The following is an 11,459-nucleotide window of genomic DNA, read 5'->3' as shown; positions in this document are numbered from 1 at the left end:
AAAAATCTGGACAAGGCCCATGAAATATAGGTACAAATCTGTACGCTGATTAACATCTAATTTGCATACATAATTATGTAACCCCGCCCACTCCAATGGGATTGTGGGATACCAACTTTCGAACGCAAATTGAAGAACAGACAACCAAAACATGGCACCAGACCAGAGTCCCCCTGCAGCCATTCCAGTGTCCTGTTACCTGGCTATTTCGCCCCATTTACCATAAACACTAATGTATGCATACTGCTTTACTTCTACAATGATTTGAATTTTATTTTTACATTTTACAGCACAACAATGCAGAAACACTAACAGACATCATCTGGTAAACAAAGCAACACTGTCTCACAATGAAAATAGGCTTGACATTAAACTTTGCCCTCACATTCATTGAAACAGCATCGAAACCCACACCACATCCAAAGAAAATGCATCTGGCCAGTGGTGGATAAAGATTACCTTCGGGCTGTTTTCAAATCATTGCCCCCTTGCACACAAAACACAAAACATACATGTGTTCTTTTCTTTGATACACCTTCCTGACTTTATTAAATTATATTCCTTGTATAATACAGCACACTTCTTAGAGAGAGCATTTTAAGTTTATTGTTTGAACATTTTTTTCCAGTAGGCTGTACTGTAGGCAATGAAACAAAACACATGAACCAATAATGACAAAACTGCCCAATTCAGAACATTTCCATCATAAAGTCTACTTCCACACACTCGGACTATAAATAGAATGACAGTAGTATAAGCCATAGGCATCTTGCACAGTGTCTCTCACTTATTTTCAATTTAAATTTTTTTTTGAGGGGGGGACAAAAGGTCAAAAACCAAGGACACATTTTAAACATTGCTTGTATAATTTTGAAAAGTTGCTAAAATAAAACGCTGCATTACTCATCACCATGCATTTCACTGGCAAGTTTTGAACCCAGGACCTTATGCACTACAGTCAGAACAACATACCACCACTGTACCAAATCAGCAGCTTCTGGAAAAATAGGAAGACTCAAGACTAAAGCTTAATGGCTATCATTTAGTGAATTAATTTCTCACTTCTCATCACAGTTCTCTATGGCCCAAGCCTTGGTTGAAAATTGTCACTTTGGTTATCTTCACTTGACTAATTGCTAGGTGTCACTTTCCCTGTGCTAAAATTTCACCTTCCAGCTCTTATCAGCCTTTCTCACTGCTTTAGCTGTCCACCATGCCACTTAATTGTCATCTGTTGAGATGATCCTCATGTACCTGTCATTTATGTTAAGGACAAATCTTACTCACCATTTTAAGTGCAGCACCTGGTACAAGACTCATATGTGCACCCTACCTGGGGTTATAGCTCTGTTTCACAAATGACTACTACTGAAGGGGATGCTAGGTCTACCCCACCACGTCTCATCCACAAAAAATGTACTCTTTCTGCTCACAACCCTAACACATACATCTCAGCCGCTTATCAGAAGAGATCTGAACAAAGCCAAAAATAACTGGGGGATACTAACCTAAAACAGGGAGAACACTGAAATACTACTCTTATAAACTTAGTTGTAATTATGAAGTCTGAAACTCAACCGTCATTTAGTGAATTCCATCCTCACTGATTTGCTAGAAAAGCACAGGTTATACCAGGTACAGACTAAAAATACGAGGTTAAAAAATATGAACAGTTGTGAGGTATAACCCGACAGAAAGCAACTGACAGACTTGTATGCCACCAGCCCAACTTTGAACTGTACTTTTGACCCTCCAGAACTTCCAGTACCACTATTCAATCATCTCTAAATCCCTTAGCTCCTGGCGTAGCCATTGTTGCCATCTTACACACTTTGCAATGTAACTATGAAAGCAAAAAGAAATACATGCGATACCTCGACACCAATTTGTTCAGACAAAAGCACGAAATACACAGTTTGAGAAAGCTCCTAAACGTCTACAAATTCAGATTAAGCTGCAAATCACATATACATACACACACACACACACACACACACACACACACACACCAAATAAAGGTCTCGGCGAGGCTTCTAAATAAAAGAAATCCTTTCTGCCCATACTTACCTCTTCTCTGTTGGTTCCTCGCGGCCCTCTGTTCCCGTTCCCCATGCTGCTGCCATCCGGTCCGCTGTATCCACCATTTGCTTCAGCTTCCCGACCCAGGCGGCCCTCTGTTCCTCGCTGTATCCATATTTCCACATCCCCATTGGCTTCTTCAGCTTCCTAGCCCGATGCTATCCATGTTGTCCACATTTGCTTCAGCTTCCAATCCTGGCCTTATGCTGCTGCTATCCACGCTTCAACTTCGTGGTTAATTCCAACCGCCAGCCAGAAATGAAGATGCGAGCTCCTTGAGCTCAATTCCGACTGGCTGGTAGCCTGACGGCACTGACGTCATTGCGCACTTGATGACGTCAGCTCCGACAGCGCGAAAATTTTAAAAAAGAAATGAAAAAATCGGAAATGAAGGGGTGCCACTCGGGAATTGTGGCACCCCTTCAATTGGACCCCAAAACTCGGTAAAAACCGAGTAATCCAGGATGGTTGGGAGGTCTGAAAGTGACAAAGCCAGACAGAGAAATAGATGGGGAGCTGTGGCAGGAGCAGCTACACAGGAACGAAGAAGAAGAGTGGCAAACACAGACATAATTGATGGGTAGGATGGAGATGATTAAGGATTTGTAGGAGATGTTACAAGAGAGAGAAGAGGAACAAATGCAGGCAGAGTGTAGGCAGGTGGAGAAATGAAGTTTGGCAAAAATCCAAGTTGTCCAGGGACATCTTCCTGAGGGGTTAGATTTATATTAGTGGGAGTTAAGTGGGTTGGGGAGGTGAAAGGATTAAGTGGAGGCAGGGATGGTTGGGAGGAAATGAGATAATAATGGGGAGGGGCTTAAGAGATTTAGACAAGTGTAGCTGGGTAAGCAATCACATTTTGGTGTAAGCTTGCTATAGTGAATGTTTATGTCCAAGACGACCTTTAGGTCTTTGATCAGGTAGGCCTTGGAGTATGGTTGCTAAGCAAGGAAGAAGGTGGGTACTGTTTGTAGCATTTTTATTTCTTCTCCTGGCCTTTTCCCACCTGTGCGTTTAAGGTTAACACGGTTGTTTTCATAGGGCAGTGTTTTGGCCATGGTTAGCATTGAGAGAGATGGCTGCAGATAGGTCCATGGACTGTGGTGCCTTGTTTGTGGTTAGTTAAATACAATTCAGGTTTCTTAACCATTGCAGAGTTGCTAAGTGGTTAGGAGCAGTTAGGGAAGCTGTTTAAAAGGGGTGTACCATATAAATTCATTGTTCCTGATGGGTTCTTGTTAACTGAGGCCTTTGACTACAGCTATCGCTTAGTAGATTATGGTGGGTTAGTGCCATGAGGGAGGCAGCTATTACTGTAGTCTCGGAGGGGATCATGATCAGACCATGGAATTGTCTTCACTTACTCTTTCTCCCTTCTTAACATGTTGTGTTATGTTCTAGGGGGAGCTGCCAGCCACTTGAATGCATCACTGTGGCTTGTTGTTGCATTGTTATGGGGCGATTTAACTCCCCCCTCCTGTTGTTAGTTGTTCCCATTCGTCATGATCAGGCCATGGAATTGGCTTCACTTTCTCTTCCTTGAAAATTGCATAGTTGGGGGACACATGATGGATGAGCCTTCCAACAAGATGTTTACGCAGACTAAGAGGTAATCTGCGTATGGGCCACTCATTGCGCATGTGCAGTTTAGCGGTAACGGCAGTGTGGAGCAGGCTAGTTCAGGGCATACCTCCGAAATTGGTTGACATGCCATTGTGGTTATGGCCACTTGGGAGCTTAGTTCGAGTCTCTTTTTTTTTTGTTTCCCCACGATCGCAGTTAAAAGATAATGACAGGCAATTGAGCTGTACACTATGTGCCCCTCAAATAATTCATGGGGAAGCATAATCTGGTATTCTAGCCATGTTTAGGACTTAAGTAAAAAAGTCAGTGTTCCTCTGGTGGGGGCTTTGCTTATGCCAATCCAGCATTTATGTGGGTTCACTGAGGTGTGTTTCATTATGGATGGCGCAGTGGTGTAGCAGTTGCATTGTTCCCTTATAGCAAAAGATTTTGTGGTTTGATTCCTGAGACAGAGTGGCTGGCTTAATTTTAACACTCACCAACTAAATTCTGCTGGTATGCAAGTCATGCAGGTATGGATGAGTCAGCTTACATGAAGAAAAGAAAAAAAAAAACTTTCATAACATTGCGGTGTTCTAGCAAATCATTAAAGGCTCGTGCAAGTTTTCACAGACTATCTAGATTTTGCCTCATACTTTTGCTTCATCTTTCATAACATTGTGGCTTTCTAGCAAATTACTGAAGGCTTGGGGCAGGGAATGACATATATTTGATTTGCATACTGAACACCCTTCAGAAAATTCCTGCTAAGGGGAACTTGTTGTTCTATTTACTTTCAAAGTCTAACTGCAATATTACATGAATGCAATGAAGGTCCCTGTTTCTGGGTCTTAGTCCTCTATTATTTGTGTGTGTGTGTGTGTGTGTGTGTGTGTGTGTGTGTGTGTGTGTGTGTGTGTGTGTGTGTGTGTGTGTGTTTTTTTTTCTCTCTCAGATTTCTTGTATTAAGACATTGAGAGGTAAGATGGGAGAGGGTGTCACGGGTAAAAGTACATCACCTTTGCAATAGCTGTTAGATGTACAGGCACGTAGTGCAATGAACAGTTGGTGAGACCTTTATTTTCAGCTGACAGCTCGAGGTAGTACAAGTGTCCACATAACATTTAGATGTTGCCTTAGTTCTGGTCTGTTCTTAAAATGTGGGGTTGGAGGGTAAATGCTATGTATCTTAGTTTGGATTCCACATTTCTCAGGCGGACCATGCTTACACCAGTTCGGTTAATCTAGCAAATTACTGAGTTGGTAGGAACAATATTTTAAAAGCTGTCACTATTGTAAGCCATTGTCCCTCCTTTATTTTAGGCTCTCAGATTCTGGCATTAAGAGGTGTAGGTTAAACTGCTAGTAAGCTATTATTAGGTTTTCTGCATTTTGTCTCTCGGTTATACATTATGGTGGCTAGTGTTCCTCATTTGGAGATGGAAGGTTGAGAGCTAGGCAGACGGTTTTACAATATAAGTTAGCTTGGCCTATACAGTGCGCTAATGGATGTGGTATGGAATCACAACGTTACCCTGGTTCGTGGATATTGATATGTCCCTTCATGTGCGGGGTTAGTTGTAACGTACTCGACTGGTAGAAAAATTTACATTAGGTATTGATAGGGTTATTAGAAGCTTAGCTTCAGTTATGGCTGCTTTGTCATAAGTGTGTTTGGTGGTGGTACATTTCTTCCCAGGTTGGCAGGATAAGCTGTCTTTGAAGATGTCTTTGAATGTGCATTATGTATTTTATATGATTTAGATGTCCTTTTTTATTTCTTGAAGATAGGGGGTTTGGAACACTACTGCTATAATTTGGAATAGGCAGGTATAAGGTGGAACCTTCTCTTTACATTTTAGAGGATTTACTTTTTCCTTTTCCTTGTAGATGGTGGTGTCATGAGTACCAATTGTGGCACTACATAGTAAGTTCACAGATGATGGAAGCAGTGGTGAGCGATAAGGTTACACATGAGGAGCTCAAGCGGGTAACAGTTACTGGCTGAATTAAGTGGATTTCAAAGTTGAGTTTTGGGAGAGGATTTACATTGCTAGCCAGAGAAGGACAGACATTTGAGTTGTGATTTCAAGGTTCATTGGTTGTATAATCTATCTTACTAACCATTTCAGTATGCTAGATCAATGTTTGAAAGTTGTCCCTGCTTTTGGGCATTTTCATTCAATAGTAAAGGGAGCAACAGCCATTTGACTATAGGTAAGAGTCTGGGTTCCTGCAGTGGGCTTGATGAGGTTACAGGTAATTTATTTTATTTAGTGCTCATTAAGGCACATCACTGTGGAGGGGGTTTAGGTAGGTGGGGTGGAGTCTCAGCAATCTTAGGATCATAGGAAGTTATTAGACTACTGGCTCTGGGGTGATTACAAGCTAGACAGGTTTGGGTCTTATTTCTGCGGGTAGCACCTATCACTTCTGTCCAAGGGGATATGATGCATAACATTAAAAAAAGGGGGGGGCTGGTTTCATACTTTTATTTTGGTACAGAGTTTTGGCAAATGCTTGATGGGGTGACAGGGGTTCTTGTCAGTGCCTCCATGTTAAGTAATTCTTGGTATGTATGCACATAGAATTTATTGTTTTCTTTTCCTTGCAGATTGCTGATGTGCAGAAGGCATCATGCAGTAGCCTGAATAGTGGATCTGAAAGGTGATGCTTTTTGATAGGAAGGGTGTTCTTGCCATTGGAATGGGGCACAATGAGGGTCTGAGTAATCACCTTATTAAGGCATGTTAGAGCACTGTGCTCAAGTAGTGTGGGAGCTGAGCATTGCATTGGTATGGGGGGCAAGTAAGGAAGAGGTAGGTGGGGGCCAGGCTAAAACTGTTGGGGACGGTTTATGGAGAGTGTGGGGATCCCACAGGAGGAGTAGAGTCACAGCATTCACAGGAGCACAAGAACTTATTAGGCTAAAGCCTTATGGCTCTTGCAAGCCAGGAGAGTTGAACCCTTGATTTCAGGAGTTTGGAACCTTGGGGTGATTATAGTTACTCATCCAGTTGTTAAACTGTATTTGGGGGAACGGCCAATGAAGTGTTGACAGGATGCCAGAGTTTGTTCTTAATGTGCGGTATCTGTGGGGTGACAAATTTGTCCCTTGAGTAGGTAGTGTTAATTTCACATACCAGGTTAAGGTTTTACAGAGTAGCACAAGGATCATTTCACTTGTGGTTTGGATGAATTTTGTAAGTAGGGTTTTAGGAAGCATGGTAGGTAGGTGTCTGTGCTGAGGTAATTTTAGAAACTTGGTGCATTGTTTACACGGTTGCAAGAAGGTTTAAAGGAAGCTTGGTTGCAGGATATGGCTGCCGTAGGTCAGGTCCTAATTCCTTACTAGAGGTATAGGTAACATAAGGGAAAAGAGCCTTTGAGAGGAAAGGTCAGGGACAAGCAGTGGTTATGGATGGTTAGTAGTTTGAGTGTTCTAGCTAGGATGGTTGCTAGGAAGAAGTGAGCAGGGGGGGTTAAGGTTCTGAGTGGGGTGGCTTGGGGTTCTAGTCTGGATTGTAATTTGGTAATGAGTGAATTGGGGGTGTTTATGGTTGGGCATGTAGAGTACTTCATTGCTGGGCATAGGTGCATTTTCTTGAACTAGGTCAAGGGGTGCTGGTTTTCTGCCACTTAATGTTAGGTCACTAAAGTTTTGCAGTTTGACTATATTCTTCAGTAATTGGGTTACTGCACATCCAGCACTGGGTAGTTCGGTGGGCTAAGGTGACATGCTACACTTGACAGGATCCTGGGTTCGAGCCTTGATACCAGTTTTCTTTGACTGGGTGTCAATTTGAGTTCAAGGGGTTATAGTCTGTGGCTTTTATTGTGGCTATAGGTTGTCATTCCATTCAGGGTGAGCTATGATTAGTGCTTTGAAGGAAGCGGTCTAAAAGGGTATGTATTCTTTTGGAGTGGATGTTCCATTGGTACAGTGGGTTCACGTGTAATCCTACTTTATTTAGTTTCATTAGGGCGTGTTTCAGTGGTGGTATGTCAAGGTGGGTTTATGATGGGATTCTAAAATGCTTTACAAATGATGGGTACACTGAATGATGTTTGGCTTAACCCTTCTGTTTATGGGAGGTAGTTGGTTGAACAATTTTGGGTAGAAGGGAGGGAGAACAGCCTGGTCAGGCTGGTTGGTGGAGAAGAGGGACAGGCTTGTCCTCTTCCGTTCCCCCTCTGGTGTCTGGATGTTCATTTTAATGATCTGGGGAAAGGAAAATGAGCAGCTGGAGGAGGTTTGCTGAATAGATAAGCAAGCTGAGCTAAGGATGCCACTTATTTGGTGGAAGGTAATGCAATGAATGGTGTATGAAGTGAGATGGGACCCTGCTTCATAAGTATAGTAAGCAAGCAGAGGGATGGACGCTGCTTACTGGGGCAGGGTGAGTAGGTACGCTGCCCTGATTAACATTACAAGGATGTTATGCTGTGTTTAGAATCAACTATATTATGGTTAGTTGTAATTAATGAATTTGGTGAACAAACTATGTTATGGAAGTTTAAAAAAGGTCATCAAATGTCATTTGATGTGATGTGTTTATTGAAGGGGACTGGGACAAACAAGGTAAGAGATGGCATGAAATTAGTTTATAAACTTAAGGATTCAAAGAAAAAAATAAGAGTGGCTGGAGTAGTGGCAAACAGAGGTAGGAGGGTTACCATGAATCAAGAGATCAGGAAGTAATTTAGTTTATTCTATGATGATTTGTATACATGAAGAGAACGAGGTAGGACAAGGTTTAAGGACTGCTAAGGGCCAAACCAGAAGAGGAAGAAAGAAAGAAGTAAGATACACAAAGAGGTCAGAACAGTAGAGGTGGTAGTAGCAATTAAACTCATGGGAAAAAGGAAAATCAGGGGTTTAGATGATTTCCCAGGTTTTTTTTTTTACAAGTTGATGGGAGTGAAAATATTTTGGGGAGTATTTGATGGGTTTTGCTATTTAAATACAGAAAGAATGAAAGGTGCCAGAATCAATATGGTAAACAGAAACTGTTATATTATATAAGAAGAAGGGGGAGGAACATGTTGCACATTACAGACCAATTTCATTATGCAATAATGATGTGATATATACAAGAATGGATATATTGCTAGAGAAGTTAGCAGTTCAGTCACAGGCAGGTTTTAGGGAAAAGTAGGTCACTTATGGATCATTGGAGACTGTTAAGTTGTGAGTTGGTATGACAGAGAGAAGGTAATTGGGGCAAGGCGGATACTTATGAATATAGACCAAGCCTTTTGACTCAGCAAGTTGGAACTTTATGAGGATCATGCCAAAGCAAGTATTGGGAAAGGAAGGGTATTACAGAATGTCAGAGTATTGTATAAAACAACAGTTGTCCAGGTTTGGATAAATGTGAAGTTGTCAGATATGGTGTCACATAGAGTGAGTTTAAGCAGAGTAACAAGGCATTGATGTCAGTTATCCCTGATGATACTTGTTTTGGTTATGGAAAAATTAGCACATAGATTAAGTAGATTGAAAGTTGGGGAAATAGAACTAAGCAAAGTTGTATAAATGTATCCGTGGATGACTACGTCTTAAGAAACCATCTGTGGTAGGGATAGTAGGAAGGCTGCAACATCCACATAGGATGTCACAGTTTAAAGGGGGGTAAAATATTTAGATATAAAAGTACATTCAATAGTAGAGGAGTTTTGTTAGAAAAAAGAGATTTGTTGGAAAAAAACTGGAGGAGATTAGGGACACAAAAAAGGAGAGCTGGATCAATGCAGTGTGCTACAGTGAGTTGGAGACTAGAAGTAGTCAGAGTGATGGTGTTGTCATTAATAATATACATGTTATATCCAGCAGAGATTATACCAATGTCAGCATGGTTATGGGAAATACAGAATCTATGTGATAGAGATGTATGGAGAGGTAAAAGAAATGGGATGAGAAAGGAAATGAGGGCCCATAAGAAGGATGAGAGATGAAATGAGGGCCCATAAGATAGCAGGAGGATGAGTTATGCCTCAGTTTACAAAGTATATTGCGGTGGTAAAGATGCTGCAAAGATGGTGAGGTTTGGAAAATGACAAATTAGGTGAAAGGTTAAGAGGAGGATAATAATAAAAAAGGGAGGAAGAAATTTACAGACCCAACTGATAGTGCCATCATCCTGGCAGATCGGTTCAGTGCTAACTTTACCCCCCTCTCACCCTCTAAAGGGCCCATATCTGTACAGGAAGAATGCAGAATCCCTGTAATCACAACTATACAAGTAAAAGCTGCACTCTCTAAAGCCAAAAACACAGCATCTATGGGACCGGATAACATCCCAGGCTGCGTTTTACACGAACTTCAGAACAAACTGGCTCCCCACCTAAGCACCATGTTCAGTCATAGCCTCACATCAGGCTTTGTGTCCACTGAATGGTGCACAGTGACAGTTATCCCACTCCACAAAGGGGGAGCCACCACTCATCCCGGGAACTATCACCTTATTAGCTTGAGAGCCTGGTCTGTAAGGCCATGGAACGTATCATCATGGGACTCATAAACAAAGACATTGGTAACCTCCAAACTCTGGATCTCACCCAGTTCGGGTTTGTGAAAGGGAGATCATGCCTCCAGAATCTGATCGACTTCTCTGAGGCAGTCACCAAAGCTGTAGACGAGGGTAAGGTGGTTCACACAGCCTATCTTGACCTCGCCAAGGCTTTCAACACCATCCCCCATTTTGGAATTATAGATAAAGTCACTAAACTAGGTATAAATCTTTACATCACAAGGTGGGTTGCCAACTGGCTCACTGACAGAACCCACACTGTAAAAGTTGCAGACTCCAAATCTGAATTCAAATCAGTGACAAGTGGAGTACCACAGGGTTCAGTCCTAGGACCTCTCCTGTTTGGTATCTACTTTTCTGAAGTACAGGCTAACACAAAAGGCCTTTGGCTAATGAAGTTCGCAGATGACTGCAAACTAGGAGCCATAGTCGAGTCCCCAAATGACGTGGACATCCTACAGAAGGGACTCACTGAGACAGATGCCTGGTGTCAGAGCCATGGCCTCAGGCTCATTCCCAAAAAGTGCATTGTCATCCCATTTGGTAAAAACTCTGTACCCATGAACTACTACATAGGTGGCAGTCTACTTAACGCCGAATGCATGATAAGAGACTTTGATTGAGACCCAGGTGGACAGTAGCCTCTACTTTGATAATCACATCGCCACAGTAGTCAGGAATCCTTCTACGTGGCACACCTCATCAAAAAGGGTTCTCATCCAGGAAAAAAGAGGTCATTGTTCCCCTCTGTTCGACACTAATTAGACCCATTATAGAGTACAACTCCCCTTTTGGAATGTACCTCACAAGACATCTGCAGCAGCTGGAAAGGCCACAGAAGTACCTCACAAAGAGGATTACTGTCTACAAACAGATGCCCTACACTGACCATCTCAAAAAACTCCAGCTTTACTCCATAGTATATCGCCTACTCTGAGGTGATCTCTGCCTAACATATAAGGCTATGTCAAACCCAGAGCTGTTGGACACGCTGCACCTAAAGAAATCCCAATCCCTCCAAGCTACAAGCTCTAAGGACCTAATCCTTCTCACCACAATAAACAGGACATGCTGGAAGGATAGATTCCTGTCCCAGAGACTTCCCATACTCCGGAAAAAGCTACCCATCTATGTCAAACAAAGTTCCTCATTAACACTCTTAAAGAAAAATCTTGATGAGTGGATGGGAAATAGGAAATACACCCCAGGGATCCCTTCTGTGGCTCTGCTCAACAGGGGCACATGAAAATAACTTTCTTGGGTGGCGTAAACCAAGGAACCTTG

The sequence above is a fragment of the Protopterus annectens genome, chromosome 2.part0 (genome assembly GCF_019279795.1).
Source record: "Protopterus annectens isolate FY-2018-M chromosome 2.part0, PAN1.0, whole genome shotgun sequence".
In the NCBI taxonomy this organism is placed as follows: Eukaryota; Metazoa; Chordata; order Ceratodontiformes; family Protopteridae; genus Protopterus; species Protopterus annectens.
This window is presented reverse-complemented; position numbering follows the sequence as displayed.